This window comes from Coregonus lavaretus, assembly GCF_964263955.1.
Source record: "Coregonus lavaretus genome assembly, chromosome: 30".
NCBI classification, from domain to species: Eukaryota; Metazoa; Chordata; class Actinopteri; order Salmoniformes; family Salmonidae; genus Coregonus; species Coregonus lavaretus.
The window spans coordinates 23,065,993-23,093,459 of record NC_140017.1 but is presented as its reverse complement, the minus strand read 5'-3'; the positions used below and the strand labels follow the sequence as shown (position 1 = coordinate 23,093,459).

Sequence of the window (27,467 nt, the reverse complement as noted above, 5' to 3'; positions counted from 1 at the left end):
AATCCGTCGCAAAACACCTGACAACAGCTGAGGAGATGTGTTGGCATCTCTAAACCATCTCTGGAACAACATAGGATATTCCTGCCAATCCAACGGCACCATGAGACATTGGCCATTGGACACGGTGCCAGGCAGGCTGCATCATCAGTTCTGATGCCAACCCTGTTGAAATAGATCGTTCGGCCAATCAGTGAAATCAAGGTTACCGGCGAAGACATTTCAATTGGGTTTAGTCATAGCATCAAGGCACAGAGTAAATGTATGGATTCTGAGGGGGAAGCTATAGTGTCAAGAGACAGAGTAAATGTATGAATTCTGTCCTGAGGAATCCTCCATACAGTTTAGGAGTCAAGAAAATGGTCCCCTTTAGGATTTACATTATTGTGGTGCAGATGTGAAGGTTGACTATAAACCGTGTTGACATGCTACGGGTGTTTTTAAAGTGAGGGAACATCCCTGTAGGCGTTTAGTGCATTACCACTCCCACTCTAATCAACCCGTGTCTGGGCGTTTGGAGATAGGCCTCCTGTCCCTCAAAAGCTCCCAACACCCCAGGGACTTCCAACACAGACACATTCATCAATATTTGTGCCGTGTTCCATGCACTGATGTAATAGCCTACCTCAATTTTCGCTCAGTGGAAGAAAGTCAAAAACATTTTATTTTAAGTTTATGCCAGGTTAATGTAGGCATTATTGGGAGCTCATGTGTGCTGCACTGTTTATATTTGCAGGATTACTATATTGAGGGTACAGCATCAAAATATCAGGCGCTGCTCATGGTCAATATAACCATGGCTAGATAGGGCTGATGGTTCTGATAGCTATCTAATAGCTAAAATGGAGAGCACATAAGTGGATTATTTTACTTTTATAGTGGCAACATTTTTACACCCATGGTTACAGTTATAGCCTCAAATATCCACCATACCTAAAATTACTGAAGTGTCTAAAAATACCTGCATTTCTGAGGTGTGTGTCAGTTTCAGTGACTGAAAAATAGGAACATTATTTCCATTAGCTGGGCAGAGGGAGGTAACTGAGTGGAAATGTAAAAGTTGCCCTATTTCAACCACCAGGTGACAGAAAGACAGGACCTACTTGATATGGGACAGTGCTTACTACGACACAGCCCAGTGACCATGGCTTTTGCACAGCTAGAGATGCTTCTGAGATGAGAGTTTGAGGTAAGGAGAAGGCAAAATGGGATACAATGCAACCCCCTCCAGCACCTAGTTATAAATTCCGGAAACATGCTGAGGGAGCTATCAGTGTTCTGTATTCACTTAATGCTTTTCCTTCACAATAATTTCACTCCGAAATGAACAAAGCAATTGTAAAAAAAATAAATAATAATGTATCAAAACATTTGTCAAAAAGAAAGATGAAAACATCTCAACAGTCTCTCTTATCTCTATTATCTCAACAGATCAGAGGAGCCGTGATGTTGACAATTGACACATTTTGCTAGAGCAGTATCTTACGTCACACCATTATCATCAATTAGCTTGGTTTTATGACCAGAACCTAGCTGTTGCTGCAACAGCTGATGACCCACCTGACTGCATTGCACTTTAACCCAACCCAATTAGCCAACAGATGAGACAACTAGGTAAAATAGAAGTACATCCAATAATACATTCAGGCTGAATTGTTAGATTAACAACTTGGTCCACCAAGTGGAAAGAATGCGGTGTTCTGTACAGCTCACAGCGGTTGTATTGGTGATGACAACAAAAACATCTCACAGGCTAATTGGCACAGCAGCACCAGAGTTGACATAAGGAACCAAACCTTGGCCACTCAGACTGACTGTTACTGTAGATAGATACAGCAGCGAAAATGGACAACAGGTGCCATTAAAAATGACTCGTGCTCCTGTGTGTGTGAGTCTTAACCATTCTGATCATTAAAAGTACATAAAACGTGTTCGCCTCACCCTGCAGTCTCAGGAGGTTCCCTGATAGCTGCTATAGGAGCTGTGTATCAACACATTAACAAGATGCTGTATCTTTGTTAAAGCAGGAGGCATCTCAGGCCAGTCTTACTGCACTGATGATGTGTTGTTCGTGGCCTCAGGAACTGGAATATAACTATTTACATTTACAATTTAGTCATTTAGCAGACGCTCTTATCCAGCTTCTTCTCAATTTCCTCGCTTTCATTTTATTCTCTTTCAGGAACGTTAACATTTTATTGTAAAGATATACTGTATGTAAATCTGCCAGCTTGCGAGGTGCCACAGGTGTGCCCTGACCATGTCTAAGGGGGACAAGGAAATCTATGACATGTCATTCATATGACAGACATAACCAATGCCCAAAGAAAAGTGAATGCGACTTGAGGCAGGTAAGCGTTTAATGTACAGAACACACAATTCCCACCTTCACATCCCTATCACCCACCGTGTCTTACTAGACACTCACATGCATACCAACTCTGCAACCTTGCGTAACTTGTAATTGTGATTCTTCTTATGCAATAGTTGCTCAGCGTGAAAACTCACCGCACTTGATTCTGCGGATCTATGGCTGAGAGCCTATTTGCTTAGATCACTGTGACCTGCACACTGACAGGTCTGTTGCTTCTGGAAGCTGAGAACACTGTGACCTGAACACTGACATGTCTGTTGGTTCTGGAAACTGAGAACACTGTGACCTGAACACTGACAGGTCTGTTGGTTCTGGAAGCTGAGAACACTGTGACCTGGACATTGACAGGTCTGTTGGTTCTGGAAGCTGAGAACACTGTGACCTGGACATTGACAGGTCTGTTGGTTCTGGAAGCTGAAAACAACATGGGGATGCGAAGTTGGCACCCAAACCCACCTCTCACTGTAGCATCAGAAACCCACCTCTCACTGTGGCATCAGAAACCCACCTCTCACTGTGGCATCAGAAACCCACCTCTCACTGTAGCATCAGAAACCCACCTCTCACTGTGGCATCAGAAACCCACCTCTCACTGTGGCATCAGAAACCCACCTCTCACTGTGGCATCAGTAACCCATCTCTCACTGTGGAATCAGAAACCCACCTCTCACTGTGGCATCAGAAACCCACCTCTCACTGTGGCATCAGAAACCCACCTCTCACTGTAGCATCAGAAACCCACCTCTCACTGTGGCATCAGAAACCCACCTCTCACTGTGGCATCAGAAACCCATCTCTCACTGTGGCATCAGAAACCCACCTCTCACTGTGGCATCAGAAACCCACCTCTCACTGTAGCATCAGAAACCAGATCTTTATTTTTTACGTTGGTGTGATTCAGCCTAGAAAGCTGCTGGCTCCTTGCCTGAAAACACGCCTGTGGGAAACATAATACCAAAACACGTACTAAATCTGCACACACACAAAACCCATAAGGGATGGGTTGCCAACTGGCGATTTGACACGAAAATAAAATGTAATTCATTCATTCATTCAGTTACCTGCTGCCAAATAATGAATGTTCCCAGATGGCAGTTCTGTTTGGAAAATGCAGCAGAGTGCAGTGCAAGGTGGACGGTGTGATCCTAAATCATTTTGCAGTATCACCCGTGGTCATCATTAGAGCATCAGATTATCGTTTGAGTGTTAGATTATGTGATTTTGGGTTTTGGGTTCAGAAAGAAAATGAATAAAAGATTGACTAACTGAAAGTCAAGTGTCCCCAACTCCACCACTCCCACACACAGACACCAAGTGGCACCGCATTCTGTTAGGGTCTCCATTGGTGTCAGTGTTCTAATGCGTTTTGGGCTGTTGCTGTCAATTCCAGCAATTTCCTCTTTGGCAGAGGGCAGCTTTCAATTTGGCTCCCGTTCCCCTCAAATCTGTTTGCTTGACTGAGAGCCCAAAGTTCTTCCCCTCTGATGCTAATTCACACACACACACACACACACACACACACACACACACACACACACACACACACACACACACACACACACACACACACACACACACACACACACACACACACACACACGATCAGACACACACACGATCAGACACACACACACACACACACACGATCAGACACACACACACGATCAGACACACACACACAAACACACACACACACACACACAAACACACACACACTTGTACAGTGAGTATTTGATCCCCTGCTGATTTTGTACGTTTGCCCACTGACAAAGACATGATCAGTCTATAATTTTAATGGTAGGTTTATTTGAACAGTGAGAGACAGAACAACAACAACAAAATCCAGATAAAGCATGTCAAAAATGTTATAAATTGATTTGCATTTTAATGAGGGAAATAAGTATTTGACCCGCTCTCAATCAGAAAGATTTCTGTCTCCCAGGTGTCTTTTATACAGGTAACGAGCTGAGATTAGGAGAAGGGAGTGCTCCTAATCTCAGTTTGTTACCTGTATAAAAGACACCTGTCCACAGAAGCAATCAATCAATCAGATTCCAAACTCTCCACCATGTCCAAGACCAAAGAGCTCTCCAAGGATGTCAGGGACAAGATTGTAGACCTACACAAGGCTGGAATGGGCTACAAGACCATCACCAAGCAGCTTGGTGAGAAGGTGACAACAGTTGGTGCAATTATTCGCAAATGGAAGAAACACAAAATAACTGTCAATCTCCCTCGGCCTGGGGCTCCATGCAAGATCTCACCTCGTGGAGTTGCAATGATCATGAGAACGGTGAGGAATCAGCCCAGAACTACACAGGAGGATCTTGTCAATGATCTCAAGGCAGCTGGGACCATAGTCACCAAGAAAACAATTGGTAACACACTACGCCGTGAAGGACTGAAATCCTGCAGCGCCCGCAAGGTCCCCCTGCTCAAGAAAGCACATATACAGGCCCGTCTGAAGTTTGCCAATGAACATCTGAATGATTCAGAGGAGAACTGGGTGAAAGTGTTGTTGTCAGATGAGACCAAAGTCGAGCTCTTTGGCATCAACTCAACTCGCCGTGTTTGGAGGAGGAGGAATGCTGCCTATGACCCCAAGAACACCATCCTCACCGTCAAACATGGAGGTGGAAACATTATGCTTTGGGGGTGTTTTTCTGCTAAGGGGACAGGACAACTTCACCGCATCAAAGGGACGATGGACGGCGCCATGTACCGTCAAATCTTGGGTGAGAACCTCCTTCCCTCAGCCAGGGCATTGAAAATGGGTTGTGGATGGGTATTCCAGCATGACAATGACCCAAAACACACGGCCAAGGCAACAAAGGAATGGCTCAAGAAGAAGCACATTAAGGTCCTGGAGTGGCCTAGCCAGTCTCCAGACCTTAATCCCATAGAAAATCTGTGGAGGGAGCTGAAGGTTCGAGTTGCCAAACGTCAGGCTCGAAACCTTAATGACTTGGAGAAGATCCGCAAAGAGGAGTGGGACAAATACTTTTTTCCCTCACTGTATGTATATTGTGCACACACACTCATGCACAAGTATGAACTTGCACAAGCAATAAAGTGTTATTTTCAATGAGAGGATAAAAAAATTAATTTGCTAATCAGCCCCTCTGTTGACAAAGTAAAAAGGCCTGAATGTATCCCCTTAACAAATGTAATTGACACAAGCATCAAAGACCTGGCTTCAGAACAGGTTGCAGAGACCACACGCATTAGACAGTGTGTCATAATACACACATGCAAGCATGCATGCACGCGTCCACACACAGTCATTAGACAGTGTGTCGTCAACACAGGCCCGATGGAGGGGTGCAGAATGGGGTGTGCCTCAGGGCTCTGTTACTGTCTCAACACCCCTCTCCCAATGAGTCTGCTCAGAAACAGGACACACACACACACACTACTAGTAGTCCCTCCATCTCAGGCTGAGTAAGCACTAGTGTGCAACAATGGCAGCCTGAAAATTAATGAGGATGCCACCTTGCCAAACGCAGGTTATGCAGTTATACAGTATACAGTAACTATGAATCTGCTGAGTAACAAAATCAACCTATGGGAATAATACATGAACTGGTCCCCATATTTTGAATGCCAAAAATACCTTTTTCATAAAGGTTTACGGCTTTATAGGGAGCCAGCATTATCGCTACAAATTTAGATCTTCACTCCAAATCCAAACTCTCCTTAATCGTCCCCCAAATGGGAACTGGGCTACAAAATGGTTTGAACAAACCCAAGCACATTTACTTTCCATCTGTCCTCATGAGGTCCTGGCCAAGCGGCCATTCTGATCGTCCCCCATATGTTTTGTGTTGTTGGATAATAAAGGAAGGAAAGGGTTGGGTCTGGATGGAACTCAGTGATGTTCTGTTCTGAGGGTACAAAACATTCTGAGGATGGGTTCTGATTCTGAAGCCAGGGCAGGAATGGATGTAACAATGTTGGCATCACCAGGTTCATTCTGCCACCCTGCATCCTGTTCTGTCCAGTCTTATCCAGTCCTGTCTCTCTCTATGCCTGGCTGGCTGAAGTCACAGAGACACACAATGTCCACACTAGCATTCTACCTAGAATAAAGCAATGTGTTTGGCATGTATTCAAAGTTGTGTACTTGTGTGGATATTGGAGCGTAGCCTAGCTAGCCTAAGGATATACCTGATTACAATACCTTTTTTTGGGACCAAACCTGTGCCTGCCTAGAGTGGACCATATGTTTTCTCAAAGTTGGGTGGGTTTCCAAATCACACTGTTGTTGTTGACTAAATTAAATATAAACCGTGGCGCAGCAGGTTTTCTAAAGGCAGTGTGTGAGATGGTGCCAGTTTAAAGCTAAATCTGTCTTTAAAAATGTATGGTAAACAAACTACACAACTCAGAGGAGAGTGGGACTGCATTTTAATCAGAGATAAAAACATGACTAGTTTGTGTGTACCATAACACACACAAACATGAACTAACTGAGGATTCTGGTCTCTCTCTGGTCGTACCCTCTCTTTGAACTCTATGGGCTAACTTTAGAATCTACAAATTGCTTCTGAGGACTTAAGGATGGTGAGGAAGCTGGCTATAGGCTCCACATTACTAAGGAGACAACTTAGATGAATGAACACACACGCCACACACAAACACACTGTTATCTGTTGTTAAAGGCCTGTGTAACCTTTATTAAAAACAATGTACAAACAGATAGAAATTACCATTAATCCTAGCCCACCTTCTCCATCTCGCTAAGACATGCACACCGAACGCACACGCTAACGAACATGCACACACGCACGCACACACACACACACACACACACACACACGGACTAACAAACATGCTCACATGCATGTGCACACACAAAACAACCAAAGAAATAACCTGCCTTAATGCACAATTTTGTAGATATTCTAAACTGAATTGCTCTTGCTCAGACCTTGCGGGTGGTCCCCGCGAAACTTCAGTACGCCATTGTTTGTGAGTGGTTGCTCAAAAGCTGCCTACAGTAATTAGTAATGGCTGTATTCAGAACAGTTTTGTCTGGCTGATAAACAGTGAACAATAAAAAAAGGCTGTTTCTACCCTGTGGAGCACATTGTGTCTAAGCCTCCACATCTTTCTACACCACGGCTCACGCCTCCTCTAAGAAAACACACACACACACACACAAACACACAAACAACTTCTCTTTAGAGCAATTCTTATTCTTCTCCGCTCCACTTCAGGGCATTGGTTAATAGTAGCAGTAGTATCACACTTCCTTGAGGAGGCCAAATATAACGACACACAGTGGCCGGAGCATCTGTAAGGCTTACAGTAACACATCCACTCTAATGGTTTCATTTATCCAGGGGGCCTAAGGGGGCTAAAACCTCCAACCTGCCCACATACACTGTATATACACAGAGCTGACAGATACCGTCACTCAGGGACAAATTACTACAGGACACATTACACACACAAGAATACGCACGCACACACATGCAGAAACACATACACACGACTTGACAAGTGTCTTCACTGACATTTTCAAACTCTCCCTGACCGAGTCTGTAATACCTACATGTTTAAAAGCAGACCACCATAGTCCCTGTGCCCAAGAATGCGAAGGTAACCTGCCTAAATGACTACCACCCCGTAGCACTCACGTCGGTAGCCATGAAGTGCTTTGAAAGGCTGGTCGTGGTTCACATCAACACCATCATCCCGGAAACCCTAGACCCACTCCAATTTGCATACTGCCCCAACAGATCCACAGATGACGCAATCTCAATCGCACTCCACACTGCCCTTTCCCACCTGGACAAAAGGAACACCTATGTGAGAATGCTGTTCATTGACTACAGCTCAGCGTTCAACACCATAGTGCCCACAAAGCTCATCACTAAGCTAAGGACCCTGGGACTAAACACATCCCTCTGCAACTGGATCCTGGACTTCCTGACGGGCCGCCCCCAGGTGGTAAGGGTAGGCAACAACAAATCTGCCACGCTGATTCTCAACACCGGGGCCCCTCAGGAGTGTGTGCTTAGTCCCCTCCTGTACTCCCTGGTCACCCACGACTGTGTGGCCAAGCACGACTCCAACACCATCATTAAGTTTGCTGACGACACAACAGTGGTAGGCCTGATCACCGACAAAGATGAGACAGCCTATAGGGAGGAGGTCAGAGACCTGGCAGTGTGGTGCCAGGACAACAACCTCTCCCTCAATGTGAGCAAGACAAAAGAGCTGATCGTGGACTACAGGAAAAGGAGAGCCGAACAGGCCTCATTAACATCGACGGGGCTGTAGTGGAGCGGGTCGAGAGTTTCAAGTTCCTTGGTGTGCACATCACCAACAAACTATCATGGTCTAAACACACCAAGACAGTCGTGAAGAGGGCACGACAACACCTTTTCCCCCTCAGGAGACTGAAACGATTTGGCATGGGTCCCCAGATCCTCAACAAGTTCTACAGCTGCACCATCGAGTGCATCCTGACCGGTTGCATCACCGCCTGGTATGGCAACTGCTCGGCATCCGACCGTAAGGCGCTACAGAGGGTAGTGCGTACAGCCCAATACATCACTGGGGCCAAGCTTCCTGCCATCCAGGACCTATATACCAGGCGGTGTCAGAGGAAGGCCCAAAAAAATGTCAAAGACTCCAGTCACCCAAGTCATAGATTGTTCTCTCTGCTACTGCACGTACCGGAGCGCCAAGTCTAGGTCCAAAAGGCTCCTTAACAGCTTCTACCCCCAAGCCATAAGACTGCTGAACAATTAATCAAATGGCCAGCTAGTTAACATTAGCCTACTACTGTACATCTAGCTACATGTTGAACTTCCATCCTTTCAGGCCAGGGGCACAATGTATAAATGTATAGTTGGATCAGAATCGCCGTTATAATCATTGGCCAGTACGGAGAATTAAGTAAAACTACAAGTCCAAATCCCTCTCTTCATCCATGGCTAATTTAGGAAAGGGCCAATTTTAGCTAGCTAGCCACCGGAAGACAATAACACAACGAGATGCAACAATTCAAGTTTTTCTGTAAATTACGTTTGCTTTTGGGGTGATGTGATTGGTCTGAAGCCAAATCCAAATTGGCTTCCCTTTACACTTTTTTTTGGTGCGCCATGACAATTCACAGTTAAGCTCACGCAGTTTAGCTCAAGGCTGATTGGCTATGAGTTTTTATTATCAATGGAGGCCAAATGCTCGCTGGCTTCCTTTGTATTCAATGCTATGGTTGGCAACAATATCATATTATTTTTGACAAGACAGCATCAGATAGATGGGCTTTGCATACAGAGACATAGGGGCGCTGTTTCGCTTGCTCGGATGCTTTCTCCGCTCTTGCGAATTGAAGGAAAATTATGAAGCACAGAGAGACAAAAGATACAGATAATGTTTTTTTTCTTTGACCATTTTTTGGAGAAGCCTGGCTTCCCTTGGCCTCCATGAATACACGCCACTGTGCATAACAAGTGTATGGAAAGAAGCAGCCAGAGGCCCCTGGGGTAGACCTGTAGCCCTTCTGGCTTACATTCAGAGCAAGTTCCAGTTCCGCTGGCCAGCACAGTCAGAATAATCAGCAATCCAGAGGACGGAACATAGAACATAAAGCTGTCAGGAAGAAGGAGATGAAGAACCGACGTCTCAATTTAAATAGTGCAATCATCCATAACCACTGCCAGCATAGCTACAAAAATCAAACGAGTGACATTTATAATAATGACCATAAAAAAGGAGGGAAATATTGAATATCTACACATACAAGAGTGGAAAGGGGGTAGTAAAGGAAAAGGTGGAGGAGGGAAGAGTGTGAGTAAGAAGTCGAGGAATTGATCCTCGCTGTTTTGAGCTGCTCTTTTGAGGTTAAGCCAATAGATACAACCTATAAACAGGATAAAGTCTGAGGGACTTCATTGCAAAATAGTCCCAAGAGAAGGTGCAAAACATACATTCATTGAAACGGATTGTGAAGGTAAATATAAAAGTAAATGTAAAAGTTTATTTAGTTTTGTCTTTTATTTTTTAATTTGTGTGTGTGTGTGTGTGTGTGTGGGGGGGGGTGGTTACAGGTATTAAAAAACGATCAAAGAAATGCATGCAAAGATAACCCCAACCCATTCCCCCCCCCCCCCCCCCAGACCCCATCCATCCACCCACCCACGTCCTCTCTCCCCGACCCGAAGAAAGCATGCCTCCCATCCCTTCCCATCCCACCCAGCAACCAAGGTTGCCCATCAGTCCCCCGAAATAAATTGTTTAACTTTTCCCAGGAAGCATTTAACTGCAGGGCACTCCCACATCATATGAAGGAATGTGCCTACCTGATTTAGGGGACACAGTGAACAGTTGGGAGTTGGGGCCAATTTTATCGTAAAATGTTTCCTTGTCTGTGAACAAACTGAACATTTGTAAATTGATGGTTCGGATTACGCGATGCCAAGGTAATATTTTTCCATATTCTGTTCCAGTTAAAGGGTTGTTCAGATTCAATTATATATGTGGACCATACATTTTTAATGCCTAGCTCAGAATATGAGCTTTCCAAAAGTTGTTTATATATTATAGAAATCAGTCCTTTCGGGAACCCGGATCATTTATTATAAATCCCATCATTGGATAGTTTGGTAGTTGGGTTTCCCAATGGACTCCATAGGCCAGCATAGCTGACCTAAGTTGTAAATACAGAAAAAATGAGTTGCCTGGTAATGTGTATGTATCGTTCAAATCTTGGAATGTTCTCAAACCATTACTGTCCATTATATCGGTAAGGGTACAGATTCCACATTTGGACCATTGGGAGGATGGAAAAGGACACCCTCCAGATCACAAGGCATTATTGTGAAATATTGGCGTATGGGCATGCCATTTTGATTCCCAGTTACATCATTAAGCAATTTTATAAGTCGTTTCATGCAATTCTACTCGCTTTGCCATGGGGGCGGTGAGAAACGGTTTCAGTTTTACAGCTAATATCATGAAATTGATTTTTTTTTTGCCATGACTTATGCCATGTAAATATGATATCTGAGTGAGAGTGACTAACAAAATCAATGGTGGCCCCCTGGAGGTCAGGGCCCCTGGGCACGTACACTTCATGCCAGGTCGGTAATTCGGCCATGATTACTACAAATTTAGATAGCTGGGTAGACTAACTTACCAATCTAAAGAAGAACTAGCTGACATGGGCTCATTGAGTGACTGTCAGTGACTGACATAACAAGAGAAAAACTCCTGATGCACAAACAAATTACGAAATTGCACCTTGTATATTCTAGTATTTTAACGCTCAACAGTAAGTTGAGACCCCCTATTTTTAAATATATATTTAAAACGGCCCTGTTCATGTGTACAGTAACTCAAGTGTGGATGAAAAGACCGAATCTTAATATCCTCTCTCTTTCTCTCTTGCTCTCTGTCTCAATACACTAAAACGTATTGTGAACGGTAAAAGTTCAAGCTTGTGTGGAAGTAAAGGTCTCTCTCTCACTCTCACTCTCACTCTCAGCATCCTGAGATATCTTTGGTAGCGTGTGTCTGTTGGGTCAAAGCCATCGTTCCTGGGCACCAAACAGGGCCCAGGTGGGGGTCTTGGCCATGTAGTCCTGGGCAGAGAAGGTCTGGCTGCCTCCGCTCTCCTCATAGGCCTGGACCAGCTCCTGGAACCGCTCGTAGTTTATCCACGTCCATCACTCTCCCTCCACCTTGAACTGCATGGGGAAATACACACATAGGGATATTGTTAGTACATTTAGCATGCACACACAGAAGAGACAGTGAGAGCGTTACAGAGGCAGAGAGACTCTTCCATCAATCATACATCTCACTCAGACTAAGGGACTGTAGGGCTCATGGAGAAGCAGTCTCCAGTCTCCAACGAGCTGCCAGCCTGACAGGAGCATTCATTAACAAACCAGAGGTACAGCGACTCCTCAAACCAATCAACCTCTAGATGCTAGCTCCTCTATGAGACAGGGGGAGGGAGGAGTGGGAGGCTGAGAGAGGGTGACAGGAAAAGTGGACAGGAGAGGGAGAGAGAGAACGAGGGAGGGATAAAGAGGAGTTGAGCGAGACAGAGAGGGGTCCATATAAAGCCAGTCTGGGCTGGAAGGAGCTGAAGGATGCTTTGAAAGAACTGACAATGTCCTCCTTCCACCAATCTCCTATTCTCCCTCGGCTTTGAAGGGATGCAAAATCTAATTCTTATGATCGACAATAACTTTTCAACATCAGATCGGCAGTTACTAACCTAAATTCCGGCTTCAACTTCGACTAATCTGCCCTGGGCTCTTTGTGTAATTCCAACCCAATTTTCTGGCTACCCAAGAGGAAACCCTGGTGAAAGAAAGAGGCAGGAGAGGGGGAGTCCTGGCGAGATTAAGGCAAAGGCAAAACCGGCCACCTCTTCCCTCCATTCTATTGGCCAAATTTGGACTGCAGACCTTAGGACAAATTTCCACCGGTCTAATGTCCATTGCTTGTGTTGCTTGACCCTTCTTCTTCTCGTGTTGCTTGGCCCTTCTTATTATTATTGGTATCCTTTAGTAGTGGTTTCTTTGCAGCAATTTGACCATAAAGGCCTGATTCACACAGTCTCCTCTGAACAGTTGATGTTGAGATGTGTCTGTGACTTGAACTCAGTGAAGCATTTACAGTGCCTTGCAAAAGTATTCATCCCCCTTGGCGTTTTTTCTATTTTGTTGCATTACAACCTGTAATTTAAATGAATTTTTATTTGGATTTCATGTAATGGACATACACAAAATAGTCCAAATTGGTGAAATGAAAAAAAATAATTCTAAAAGATAAATAACGGAAAAAAGGTGTGTGCATATGTATTCAACCCTTTGCTATGAAGTCCCTAAATAAGATCTGGTGCAACCAATTACCTTCAGAAGTCACATAATTAGTTAAATAAAGTCCACCTGTTTGCAATCTAAGTGTCACATGATCTCAGTATATATACACCTGTTCTGAAAGGCCCCAGATTCTGCAACACCACTAAGCAAGGGGCACCACCAAGCAAGCAGCACCATGAAGACCAAGGAGCTCTCCAAACAGGTCAGGGACAAAGTACAAATCAGGGTTGGGTTATAAAAAAATATCTGAAACTTTGAACATCCCACGAAGCACCATTAAATCCGTTGTTAAAAAATTGAAAGAATATGGCACCACAACAAACCTGCCAAGAGAGGGCCGCCCACCAAAACTCATGGACCAGGCAAGGAGGGCATTAATCAGACAGGCAACAAAGAGACCAAAGATCACCCTGAAGGAGCTGCAAAGCTCCAGAGCGGAGATTGGAGTATCTGCCCATAGGACCACTTTAAGCCGTACACTCCACAGAGCTGGGCTTTACGGAAGAGTGGCCAGAAAAATCCATTGCTTTAAGAAAAAAATAAGCAAACACGTTTGGTGTTTGCCGAAAGCCATGTGGGAGACTCCCCAAACATATGGAAGATGGTACTCTGCTCAGTTGAGACTAAAATTGAGCTTTTTGGCCATCAAGGAAAACGCTATGTCTGGCGCAAACCGAACACCTCTCATCAACCCGAGAACACCATTTAAAAATGAAGAAAACCCTTGAATAAGTAGGTGTTCTAAAACTTTTGATCGGTAGTGTATACAGTTGAAGTCGTAAGTTCACATACACCTTAGCCAAATACATTTAAACTCAGTTTTTCACAATTCCTGACATTTAATCCTAGTAAAAATTCCCAGTCTTAGGTCAGTTAGGATCACCACTTTATTTTAAGAATGTGAAATGTCAGAATAATAGTAGAGAGAATGATTTATTTCAGCTTTTATTTCTTTCATCGCATTCCCAGTGGGTCAGAAGTTTACATACACTCAATTAGTATTTGGTAGCATTGCCTTTAAATTGTTTAACTTGGGTCAAACGTTTCGGGTAGCCTTCCACAAGCTTCCCACAATAAGTTGGGTGAATTTTGGCCCATTCCTTCTGACAGAGCTTTATTTTTTTTTATTTCACCTTTATTTAACCAGGTAAGCCAGTTGAGAACAGGTTCTCATTTACAACTGCGACCTGGCCAAGATAAAGCAAAGTAGTGCAATAAAAACAACACAGAGTTACATATGGGGTAAAAAACATAAAGTCAGAAATACAACAGAAAATATATATACAGTGTGTGCAAATGTAGCAAGTTATGGAGGTAAGGCAATAAATAGGCTATAGTGCAGAATAATTACAATAGTATTAACACTGGAATGCTAGATGTGCAAGAGATTATGTGCAAATAGAGATACTGGGGTGCAAAAGAGCAAAATAAATAACAATATAGGGATGAGGTAGTTGGGTGGGCTAATTTCAGATGGGCTGTGTACAGGTGCAGTGATCGGTAAGGTGCTCTGACAACTGATGCTTAAAGTTATTGAGGGAGATAAGAGTCTCCAGCTTCAGAGATTTTTGCAATTCGTTCCAGTCATTGGCAGCAGAGAACTGGAAGGAATGGCGGCCAAAGGAGGTGTTGGCTTTGGGAATGACCAGTGAGATATACCTGCTGGAGCGCAGACTACGGGTGGGTGCTGCTATGGTGACCAATGAGCTAAGATAAGGCGGGGATTTGCCTAGCAGTGATTTATAGATGGCCTGGAGCCAGTGGGTTTGACGACGAACATGTAGTGAGGACCAGCCAACAAGAGCGTACAGGTCACAGTGGTGGGTAGTGTATGGGGCTTTGGAGACAAAACGGATGGCACTGTGATAGACTACATCCAATTTGCTGAGTAGAGTGTTGGAGGCTATTTTGTAAATTACATCGCCGAAGTCAAGGATCGGTAGGATAGTCAGTTTTACGAGGGCATGTTTGGCAGCATGAGTGAAGGAGGCTTTATTGCGAAATAGGAAGCCGATTCTAGATTTAACTTTGGATTGGAGATTCTTTATGTGAGTCTGGAAGTTGTGTTTACAGTCTAACCAGACACCTAGGTATTTGTAGTTGTCCACATACTATAGGTCAGACCCGTCGAGAGTGGTGATTCTAGTCGGGTGGGCGGGTGCCAGCAGCGTTCGATTGAAAAGCATGCATTTAGTTTTACTAGTGTTTAAGAGCAGTTGGAGGCTACTGAAGGATTGTTGTATGGCATTGAAGCTCGTTTGGAGGTTTGTTAACACAGTGTCCAATGAAGGGCCAGATGTATACAAAATGGTGTCGTCTGCGTAGAGGTGGATCTGAGAGTCACCAGCAGCAAGAGCGACATCATTGATATACACGGAGAAAAGTGTCGGCCCAAGAATTGAACCCTGTGGCACCCCCATAGAGACTGCCATAGGTCCAGACAACAGGCCCTCCGATTTGACACACTGAACTCTATCTGAGAAGTAGTTGGTGAACCAGGCGAGGCAGTCATTTGAGAAACCAAGGCTATTTAGAGCTGGTGTAACTGAGTCAGGTATGTAGGCCTCCTTGCTCGCACACGCTTTTTCAGTTCTGCCCACACATTTTCTATAGGATTGAGGTCAGGGCTTTGTGATGGCCACTCCAATACCTTGACTTTGATGTCCTTAAGCCATTTTGCCACAACTTTGGAAGTATGCTTGGGGTCATTGTCCATTTGGAAGACCCATTTGTGACCAAGCTTTAATTTCCGGTCTGATGTCTTGAGATGTTGCTTCAATATATCTACAACATTTTCCTTCCTCATGATGCCATTTATTTTGTGGAGTGCACCAGTCCATCCAGCAGCAAAGCACCCCCACAGCATGATGCTGCCACCCCCGTGCTTCACGTTTGGGATGGTGTTCTTGGGCTTGCAAGGCACCCCCTTTTTCATCCAAACATAACAATGGTCATTATGGCCAAACTATTCGATTTTTGTTTCATCAGACCAGAGGACATTTCTCCAAAAAGTAAGATCTTTGTCCCCATGTGCAGTTGCAAACCGTAGTCTGGCTTTTTTATGGTGGTTTTGGAGCAGTGGCTTCTTCCTTGCTGAGCGGCCTTTCAGGTTATGTTGACATGGGACACGTTTTACTGTGGATATAGATACTTTTGAACCTGTTTCCTACAGCATCTTCACAAGGTCCTTTGCTGTTGTTCTGGGATTGATTTGCACTTTTCACACCAAAGTACATTCATCTCTAGAGACAGAACGTGTCTCCTTCCTGAGCGGTATGATGGCTGCGTGGTCCCATGGTGTTTATACTTGCGTACTATTATTTGTACAGATGAACGTGGTACCTTCAGGCTTTTGGAAATTGCTCCCAAGGATGAAGCAGACTTGTGGAGGTCTACAATTTCTTTTCTGAGGTCTTGGCTGATTTCTTTTGATTTTCCCATGATGTCAAGCAAAGGGGCACTGAGTTTGAAGGTAGGCCTTGAAATACATCCACAGGTACACCTCCAATTGACTTGACTGATGTCAATTAGCCTATCAGAAGCTTCTAAAGCCATGACATCATTTTCTGGAATTTTCCAAGCTGTTTAAAGGCACAGTCATCTTAGTGTATGTAAACTTCTGACCCACTGGAATTGTGATACAGTGAATTATAAGTGAAATAATCTGTCTGTAAACAATTGTTGGAAAAATTCCTTGTCATGCACAAAGTAGATATCCTAACCGACTTGCCAAAACTATAGTTTGTTAACAAGACATTTGTGGAGTGGTTGAAAAACGAGTTTTAATTACTCCAACCTAAGCGTATGTAAACTTCCGACTTCAACTGTACTTGTTGTAGGGGTGGGATTGGTGTGGGATGTGGGGGGTCCGTGGGTGGCTTTTGACCATTTCTCTGGATTCCTCATGTCTAACTCATTGTTAGAAAAAAGTTTTGTCCAAATCTGATGTGAGGTACTACATTTATTGAATATTATATGGAGCTTATAAATTAAAATAGACACTTTGGCTGCAATTAATTCGCTTAATTTGTCAGAGATCAAATTGTTTTTCAACAAAATAATGTTGCAGGAATGCAAATCCAACCTTAGTGTATGTAAACTTCCGACTTCAACTGTATGTATGTATTTATATGTGTATGTATGTATGTACATATATATATATATTTTTTTTTTTTTGCGAAAGAAATATGAGGGATTGGAAGTGATGCAGACAATTACATTGATGGAAGTAACAATCTATCTGCAATATTAAAGCTGATCTACCCCCTAAAAAATAAATAAATAAAAAATAAGATACTTTAATAGAAAATGACTGAAGTAAAAGTGAAAGCCACCCAGTAAAATACTACTTGAGTAAAAGTCTAAAAGTATTTGGTTTAAAATATACTTAAGTATCAAACATAAATGTAATTGCTAAAATCTGCTTCAGTATCAAAAGTAAAAGTATAAATCATTTCAAATTCCTTGTATTAGGCAAACCAGACCGCACAATTGTCTTGTTTTTTTAATTTACGGATAGCCAGGGGCACACTCCAACACTCAGACATAATTTACAAACAAAGCATTTGTGTTTAGTGAGTCCGCCAGATAAGAGCCAGTAGGGATGACCAGGGATGTTCTCCTGATCAATGCAAATAGTCTGGGTAGCCATTTGATTAGCTGTTCAGGATTCTTATGTCTAGGGGGTAGAAGCTGTTAAGAAGCCTTTTGGACCTAGACTTGGCGCTCCGTTACCGCTTGCCGTGCGGTAGCAGAGAGAACAGTCTATGACTAGGGTGGCTGGAGTCTTTGACAATTGTTAGGGCCTTCCTCTGACACCGCCTGGTATAGAGGTCCTGCCCAATGATGGCTCTCTACCAGGCGAACTCGATGCATTTTATGCACGCTTCAACAAAAACAACACCGAGCCGTGCATGAGGGCCCCCGCTGAGGACTGGGTGATCTCACTCTCTGAGACCAACGTGAGTAAGGTTTTTAATCAGGTCAGCACTCGCAAGGCCGCGGGGTCAGATGGTATTCCAGGGCGCGTTCTCAGAGCATGCGCAGAATAGCTGGCAGGCATATTGACGGTCATTTTCAACCTCTCCTTGTCCCAGTCTGTAATCCCCACATGTCTCAAGATGACCACCATCATTCCTGTTCCCAAGAACTTTAAGGCTACCTGCCACGATGACTACCGCGCTGTAGCACTCACATCTGTTATCATGAAATGCTATGAAAGGCTTTTCATGGCTCACATCAACACCATCATCCCAGACACCCTGGACCCACTCCAATTCGCATTCTGCCCCAACAGATCCACATGACGCAATCTCTATTGTACTCCACACTGCCCTCTCCCACCTGGACAAGAGGAACACCTATATGAGAATGCTGTTCATTGACTACAGCTCAGCGTTCAACACCATAGTCCCCTCCAAGCTCATCACTAAGCTAAGGACCCTGGGACTGAACACCTCCCTATGCAACTGGATCCTGGAGTTCCTGACGGGCCGCCCCCAGGTGGTGAGAGTAGGCAACAACACATCCGCCGCACTGACCCTCAACACAGGGGCCCCTCAGGGGTGCATTCTTAGTCCCCTTCTGTACTCCTTGTTCACCCAAGACTGCGTGGCCGGGCAACATCATCATTAAGTTTGCTGACTATACAACGTAGTAGGCCTGATCACCGACGACGATGAGACAGCCTATAGGGAGGAGGTCAGATACATGTCAGTGTGGTGGACAACAACCTCTCCCTCAACGTGAGCAAGACAAAGGAGCTGATCGTGGACTACAGGAAACGGAGAGCCGAGCACGCCCCCATTCACATCGACAGGGCTGTAGTGGAGCAGGTCGAGAGCTTCAAGTTCCTCGTGTCCACATCACTAAGGATCTATCATGGTCAACACACACCAACACAGTCGTGAAGAGGGCACGACAACGCCTCTTCCCCCTCAGGAGGCTGAAAAGATTTGGCGTAGGCCCCTCAGATCCTCAGAGGTAGTGCGTACGGCCTAGTACATCACTGGGGCTGAGCTCCCTGCTATCCAAGACCTCTATCCCAGGCGGTGTCAGAGGAAGGCCCTAAAAACGGTCAAAAATTTTTCGTTTTTTACTTAAATGCTGTTGCTACTGTCTATTATGTATCCTGTTGCCTGGTCACTTTATTCCTAGTTATATGTACATATCTACCTCAATTACCTCATACCCCTGCACATCGACTCGGTACTGGTACCCCGTGTATAGCCAAGTTATCGTTAATCACTGTGCATTTATTATTACTTTTATTATTACTTTTCTATTATTTCTCTTTCTGCTTGCATTGTTGGGAAGGGCCCGTAGTAAGCATCTTACTGTTAGTCTACACCTTGTTTACCAAGCATATGACAAATAACATTTGATTTCATCCTGTATTTAGCTTACTTACTTTCTCGTGTTCTTCTTATTTCTATTTCTCGTATGTTTTTGTTCTACTTTACTTTATAGTATAATACTTTTACTATTGATATTGATTACTGCATTGTTGGGAAAGAGCTTGCAAGAAAGGCATCTCACTGTACTTGTGCACGTGACAATAAAACTTGAAACTCAGCCAGCCAAGAAAATGTGTAACATTTCTATATAGAAATAAGAAACATCTAAAGCCAAATTCAAAACTTCCTGACATGTTTTTCTCTTGCTTGTTTACTCCCTGAATCGTTAAGGCTAGGAATCAGTCACACAGCTCCAAGCATCTCTCTCTCCATTAATCACACTCTCCTCACTAACCCACCCTCCTTCTGAGAGAGAGAACAAGAGAGAAAGAGAGAGAAAGAGTGTGAGAGAGAGCGAGAGAGAGAGAAAGAAAAGACAGAGAGAAAATGAGAGAGATATAGTGTGAGAGAGAGATAGAAAGACGGAGGACAGAGAGAGAGGTCCCGGTCTTCATTCCTCCTCATCTCTTTTCATCTGTTTCCCGTCACAGCGGAGGAGGAGGAGAGAAGGGGAAGGCAACCCCTGGTATGCCAGCTTGCATTAGTGCTCTCCAGCTGTTCTGATTGGCTTCCACACAGATGCCACACGCCGAGGCAGACAACACTAACACTGCTGCAGTCCCCCAGGGTGGGAGCTGCTCTGCTCGGTAACTGTAGTATATAATCTGTAGTGCTGCAAAGTAACTTCAGCAGGCAGAGAGGCAGAGAGAGAGAGAGAGTGGCAGAGAGAGAGAGAGAGAGTGGCAGAGAGAGAGAGAGAGTGGCAGAGAGAGAGAGAGAGAGAGAGAGAGAGAGAGAGAGAGAGAGAGAGAGTGGCAGAGAGAGAGAGAGGCAGAGAGAGAGAGAGGCAGAGAGAGAGAGAGAGAGAGAGAGAAAGAGAGAGAGAGAGAGAGGCAGAGAGAGAGAGAGAGAGAGAGAGAGAGAGAGAGAGAGAGAGAGAGAGAGAGAGAGAATAAAGCCCTTAAATTCAATTGAATTCAATTGAGAGAGAGAGAGAAAAGAGAGAGAAAATTAGAGCGAGAGAGAGAGAGAGAGAGAGAGAGAGAGAAAGAGAGAGAGAGAGGGGAGGGAGGGAGGGAGATATAGAGAGAGGGAGGGCAGAGAAAAAAAAAACCTGCTGTTGAAAACCCCAACATAGTCCCTTGGCACTAAGAGAGCTGCTGTGGAACTGCACACAAATTGAACTGAACAGAGCACAGCATGATAAAACAAAACACACCAAAGAGACCTGACATAAGTGACATGGGAACATATTTAACCGGAGTTCGTCTGTGTAGTGTCCGGATTGATCTTCGGTTCGGTCTTCTAAGTGTGCGAAGATTATTTTAAAAGTCTGCTCAGTTCTTAGCCATTAGTGCTTATTTAGGTGCATAAACAATATGTAAATAAGCAGGAAGTAAGCACTGGGAATACCCTGCTGTTAGCAGAGGAGTTGTAGCGCTAACTATTAGCGTGTTAGCCATTAGCTGTGCTGTCATTGTCTAAACCAATAGAGGAGAGCTAACCTCTAACTACAGTACTTATTAGCATGTTAGCCATTAGCTGTGATGTTTTGATTTCACTTCTAGTGACCGTCTTGAGAAGAGCTAACCGCTATATTGCTACCCTAATGAAGCCTTTAAGAGAAATGGGAAAATAACTGACTGGGCGCTAATGTTTGTGCTAATGAGGAGTGAGACCATTTGTAGGGCTGAAGCACCAGTGCAAGAAAAATAGAGAAAAAGAGATGGAAGAAGAAAAAATATATCTAAATTGTAGACTTATGCACCATTTGTAGATGTATGCACTCTAACCGTTCTGCCCAGGAGCTGTCTCTGGGGAGACTGTCTGTAAGCATGCTGTTTTCAATACACACTAATCTGCTGGTGTGTTTGAGAGCACTTGGGCCTCCCCACACACAGAGAGACACAGAGAGTCAGGCCCTGGACTTAAAGCAGTCTGGTCCCCTGGGGAAACACACCAATGATGGAGATCCATCACAGCTATAGGGAACTGTAATGCTCACGAGTACGCACAAACACACACACACACACACAAATCGCTTGCTCGCTCAATAGCACACACAGCCACAGTGTGTGTAAGCTTACCACTCCACAATGAAAATGAATAGCACAAAATCCCCTCCGCTCTGCGGTCACCAAGGACGCTGCAGCAAGACTAAAAACAGGAGAGCTACAGATGCAGTTGCATAAATCCCAATTAAAGATAAGAACTGAACAACTATGTAGTTCCTCTACTGTAAAAGGATGTTTCACAGCCATTACAGAAAAAGCACAGCCTCCATTGTAAAACACCACAAATACAGATACAGCATTCAGATGCTCTGTGGATCGTAATGTTTTAAGTGCCCTGATTTGATAAATTATTGAATAATCACAGATGCAGTGCCACACATGGCCATACACACACACACACACACACACACACACACACACACACACACACACACACGTACATAGTTGTGCGCACACACACATTCATACTGTAATTCAATTCCTAAGGTGTTCAAATAAGTCTTAAAACAGTATAAACCTCCACTGGATTGAAACCTCTTTCAATCAGGTGTATTTAAAAATTCATTTCCAATGCTCAGGCTATAAAAATAACTGTTAAAAAAACAGGCAAACTGATGACCATAAATCTTAGAGCTATAGCGCAATGGCCAGAATACTGCTTGGTGCTGTTTAAAAGTGGATAAAATAGCTTGTAGACAGCATCAGAGAAAAAAGCACTCAATTGTGAAGATGAAGTTACACTGGCAGTGTACCTGAAAAGGTGTACATTAAATGAATAGGAGTATAAACTGGTGTCTCGGATTAGAAAGAAATAAAGAAAGAGAGAGAGAGAGAAGAGGGAGGGAGAGAAGGAGAGAAGGAGAGAAGGAGGGAGGGAGGGAGGGAGGGAGGGAGGGAGGGAGGGAGGGAGGGAGGGAGGAATGGGGATGGAGAAAAGGGAGGGAGGGAGGAGAGAGGGAAGGAAGGAAGGGTGGAAATCAATGCAGTGAAATATTGACTGTGGCCTTGTGAGAAATGCAGCTGGCTTGTGAGAAATGGAGATGAATTAAACAAACAATTGGCTTTTGCGTGTCAGCGACCTGCAACGTGCCCACCTACTCAGTCCCACTGGAGGGATATTGTCGTCAAGGAGATGGATGTGTCACCTGCCTTCCGAGTCAATAACTTTTCTCGTAAGTGAGGCACCAGAGAGGAAGGGAGGCCAACCTGAGAGGTGAGCATAGTTTTCTTTTCTTTTTTTTTTCTTTTTTTTTTTCTTGGGGGTAGATCAGCTTAATATTGCAGATAGATTGTAACTTCCATCAATGTAATTGTCTGCATCACTTCCAATCCCCCATGTTTTTTATAAATATACTCCCCGTTATTACTTTTCAACCCCGCCATCCTTTCCCTACTTGGGGGTAAATTAGTGAACAACAATGCCCAGGCCTCTACTTCCAGCCTATACTTACTATCTACACCTTATGGACACAGTCAATTTTAAAATAATTCTACTTTATTTGTTTTTGCTCCTGAACTACTTCTACTCTCAACCTCTCCGATCATTTTCGTGATGTCCATCCGGTTTGCTTCTATATGCCATATCTTTCTAACTGTGCTCTTTCCCAAAAGCTCCCAACATACAACCTATATACTTATTATGGACACAGTATGCTTACATTATTAGTTATCTTGTTATTATTTGTTGTTATTTTCCCTATTTTGTTATTAGTCCCCTCCTTCAACTCCATTCAATACCTCCCATCTATCTCTTAACACCATCCATTTAGGATTTCTATTTGCCATATATATTTCAACCGTACTGTGATGTTTTACAAAAGTTCTGAACCTTTCTATTCTCATTGCTTTTACAGATTGTGAATTACAAATAAACATTTTTGCTAACAGTATTATTATATTAATGATCGATTGACTATGACTTTTCAGATCACCCAGTAATGCTATCTGCAAGGTTAGCTCCAGGTAAATATTGCAATCCTTTAGCCATTCCTGGACCTGTGTCCAAAAACAAGCTACAAATGGACAGAACCAAAACAAATGATCTAATGATTCTGTCTCTTCACAGCAAAATCTGCGCAGAGCTGGGAAGATTGTATCCCCCATATATAACATTCTATTGGTAGCAATAATTTTATATAATAATTTAAATTGAAAGATTCTAATTTTTGAATCCGGTGTCGTTTTGTTCCTCTCCCTCACACAGACAGCAGGGAACTGGGAAAGGTTGACTGAGGAATGAGTGAGGTAAACAAAGTTGATATCCAGATAATTAATAAGCCAGCCAACATCAAATAAAAGCGGGTAAAGAACACTGAGATTTGGGGAGAAATAGGAATATGATTATAAGTTGGAGTTTGTGTGAAGACAGCACTTTTGTGCATAATAAATAGACGACAGAGCATAATTTTTGGCCCCAGAATATGAGTAAACAACTTTCTGGGGAGGTCGAGGAGAAAAGAGACCGTGATTAATCATAATTAATTAATTATTAATGGAAAATTGGCTCCACATCACTTGCTTGCTGTCTGTTGTAGCACAGGGCCAGGACAGAGCCAAAAACTCACAGGTATTCACCCCCTTGGCATTTTCCCTATTTTGTTGCCTTACAACCTGGAATTAAAATGGATTTTTTGGGGGTTTGTATCATTTGATTTTCACAGCATGCCTACCACTTTGAAGATGCAAAATATTTTTTATTGTGAAAACTTGAGCGTGCATAACTATTCACCCCCCCCCCCCGTGGGATGTTCAAAGTTTCAGATATTTTTTTATAACCCAAACCTGATCTGTACTTCTCCACAACTTTGTCCCTGACCTGTTTGGAGAGCTCCTTGGTCTTCATGATGCCACTTGCTTGGTGGTGCCCCTTGCTTAGTGGTGTTGCAGACTCTGGGGCCTTTCAGAACAGGTGTATATATACTGAGATCATGTGACAGATCATGTGACACTTAGATTGCACACAGGTGGACTTTATTCAACTAATTATGTGACTTCTGAAGGTAATTGGTTGCACCAGATCTTATTTAGGGGCTTCATAGCAAAGGGCGTGAATACATATGCACGCACCACTTTTCCGTTATTTATTTTTTCGAATTTTTTGAAACAAGTTATTTTTGTCATTTCACTTCACCAATTTGGACTATTTTGTGTATGTCCGTAACATGAAATCCAAATAAAAATCCATTTAAATTACTGGTTGTAATGCAACAAAATAGGAAAAACGCCAAGGGGAAGAATACTTTTGCAAGGCACTGAGACTGAGACTTAACCTAATGAGTCCCACGTCAGGCCGGCGTGATTGAGGACTTCTAACCCCTTTTAAGCATTGTGTGTTTGAGCTACAGACTTCTGGGTTGTACCATTGAATTCCTCTATTTCTTCTGCAACCATTAGTCCATGTGATTAATCGGGGCTGAACTAGAGCAGTGTTTGTGAGACAAGGGCGGATCCCGAAGGAGCCAGGTCTTTTTTACGAAATCGTCTGTAGAGTCAGAATAGTTTGCTCTATGACGCTCATAAGCAACACAAGAGTCATTAGAAGGTAAGGGGTTCTTCGACATAGAAGATCATAGGAAATCCTAGGACATAGTGTCTATAATACTGTAAGAAGTTCACATAGCTGCTGTCATCAATCAATCAATTTCAATCAATTTTATTTTATATAGCCCTTCGTACATCAGCTAATATCTCGAAGTGCTGTACAGAAACCCAGCCTAAAACCCCAAACAGCTAGTAATGCAGGTGTAGAAGCACGGTGGCTAGGAAAAACTCCCTAGAAAGGCCAAAACCTAGGAAGAAACCTAGAGAGGAACCAGGCTATGAGGGGTGGCCAGTCCTCTTCTGGCTGTGCCGGGTGGAGGTTATAACAGAACCATGCCAAGATGTTCAAAAATGTTCATAAGTGACAAGCATGGTCAAATAATAATCAGGAATAAATCTCAGTTGGCTTTTCATAGCCGATCATTAAGAGTTGAAAACAGCAGGTCTGGGACAGGTAGGGGTTCCATAACCACAGGCAGAACAGTTGAAACTGGAATAGCAGCAAGGCCAGGCGGACTGGGGACAGCAAGGAGTCACCACGGCCGGTAGTCCCGACGTATGGTCCTAGGGCTCAGGTCTCTCAGTTGGCTTTTCATAGCCGATCATTAAGAGTTGAAAACAGCAGGTCTGGGACAGGTAGGGGTTTCGTAACCGCAGGCAGAACAGTTGAAACTGGAATAGCAGCAAGGCCAGGCGGACTGGGGACAGCAAGGTGTCAGCATGCCCGGTAGTCCTGACGTATGGTCCTAGGGCTCAGGTTCTCAGAGAGAAAGAGAGAACGAGAGAATTAGAGAGAGCATACTTAAATTCACACAGGACACTGGATAAGACAGGAGAAGTACTCCAGGTATAACCAACTAACCCCAGCCCCCCGACACATAAACTACTGCAGCATAAATACTGGAGGCTGAGACAGGAGCGGTCCGGAGACACTGTGGCCCCATCCGAAGAAACCCCCGGACAGGGCCAAACAGGAAGGATATAACCCCACCCACTCTGCCAAAGCACAGCCCCCGCACCACTAGAGGGATATCCTCAACCACCAACTTACAATCCTGAGACAAGGCCGAGTATAGCCCACAGAGGTCTCCACCACAGCACAAACCAAGGGGGGGCGCCAACCCAGACAGGAAGATCACGTCAGTAACTCAACCCACTCAAGTGACGCACCTCTCCTAGGGACGGCATGAAAGAGCACCAGCAAGCCAGTGACTCAGCCCCTGTAACAGGGTTAGAGGCAGAGAACCCCAGTGGAGAGAGGGGAACCGGCCTGGCAGAGACAGCAAGGGCTGTTCGTTGCTCCAGAGCCTTTCCGTTTACCTTCACACTCCTGGGCCAGACTACACTCAATCATATGACCTACTGAAGAGATAAGTCTTCAGTAAAGACTTAAAGGTTGAGACCGAGTCTGCGTCTCTCACATGGGTAGGCAGACTGTTCCATAAAAATGGAGATCTATAGGAGAAAGCCCTGCCTCCCGCTGTTTGCTTAGAAATTCTAGGGACAATTAGGAGGCCTGCGTCTTGTGACCGTAGCGTACGTATTGGTATGTACGGCAGGACCAACTCGGAAAGATAGGTAGGAGCAAGCCCATGTAACGCTTTATAGGTTAACAGTAAAACCTTGAAATCAGCCCTTGCCTTAACAGGAAGCCAGTGTAGGGAAGCTAGCACTGGAGTAATATGATCAAATTTCTTGGTTCTAGTCAGGATTCTAGCAGCCGTATTTAGCACTAACTGAAGTTTATTTAGTGCTTTATCCGGGTAGCCGGAAAGTAGAGCATTGCAGTAGTCTAACCTAGAAGTAACAAATGCATGGATTAATTTTTCTGCATCATTTTTGGACAGAAAATTTCTGATTTTTGCAATGTTACGTAGATGGAAAAAAGCTGTCCTTGAAACAGTCTTGATATGTTTGTCAAAAGAGAGATCAGGGTCAAGAGTAACGCCGAGGTCCTTCACAGTTTTATTTGAGACGACTTTACAACCATCAAGATGAATTGTCAGATTTAACAGAAGATCTCTTTGTTTCTTGGGACCTAGAACAAGCATCTCTGTTTTGTCCGAGTTTAAAAGTAGAAAGTTTTCAGCCATCCACTTCCTTATGTCTGAAACACAGGCTTCTAGCGAGGGCAATTTTGGGGCTTCACCATGTTTCACCATCTGTCATAAACTCCAAACTCCACACAGTTGTTACTGGCTAGTTGGATATTCATTTCCAACTGAGCAAACAATTT

At 43.9% G+C, this 27,467-nt stretch overlaps 1 pseudogene across 1 annotated transcript in view; it reads right to left on the bottom strand.

Moving 5' to 3' along the window:
- Positions 1–11,552: 11,552 nt before the first annotated feature.
- Positions 11,553–27,467, bottom strand: part of LOC311106163 (S-adenosyl-L-methionine-dependent tRNA 4-demethylwyosine synthase TYW1-like) — a 144,234-nt pseudogene continuing 128,319 nt past the window's right edge. Inside the window, exons 15-16 of the transcript in view lie at positions 11,853–12,072; positions 11,553–11,573 (exon numbers count right to left, since the gene is read on the bottom strand). The product of the transcript in view is annotated as an S-adenosyl-L-methionine-dependent tRNA 4-demethylwyosine synthase TYW1-like (transcript). The remainder of the gene's footprint in view (positions 11,574–11,852; positions 12,073–27,467) is intronic.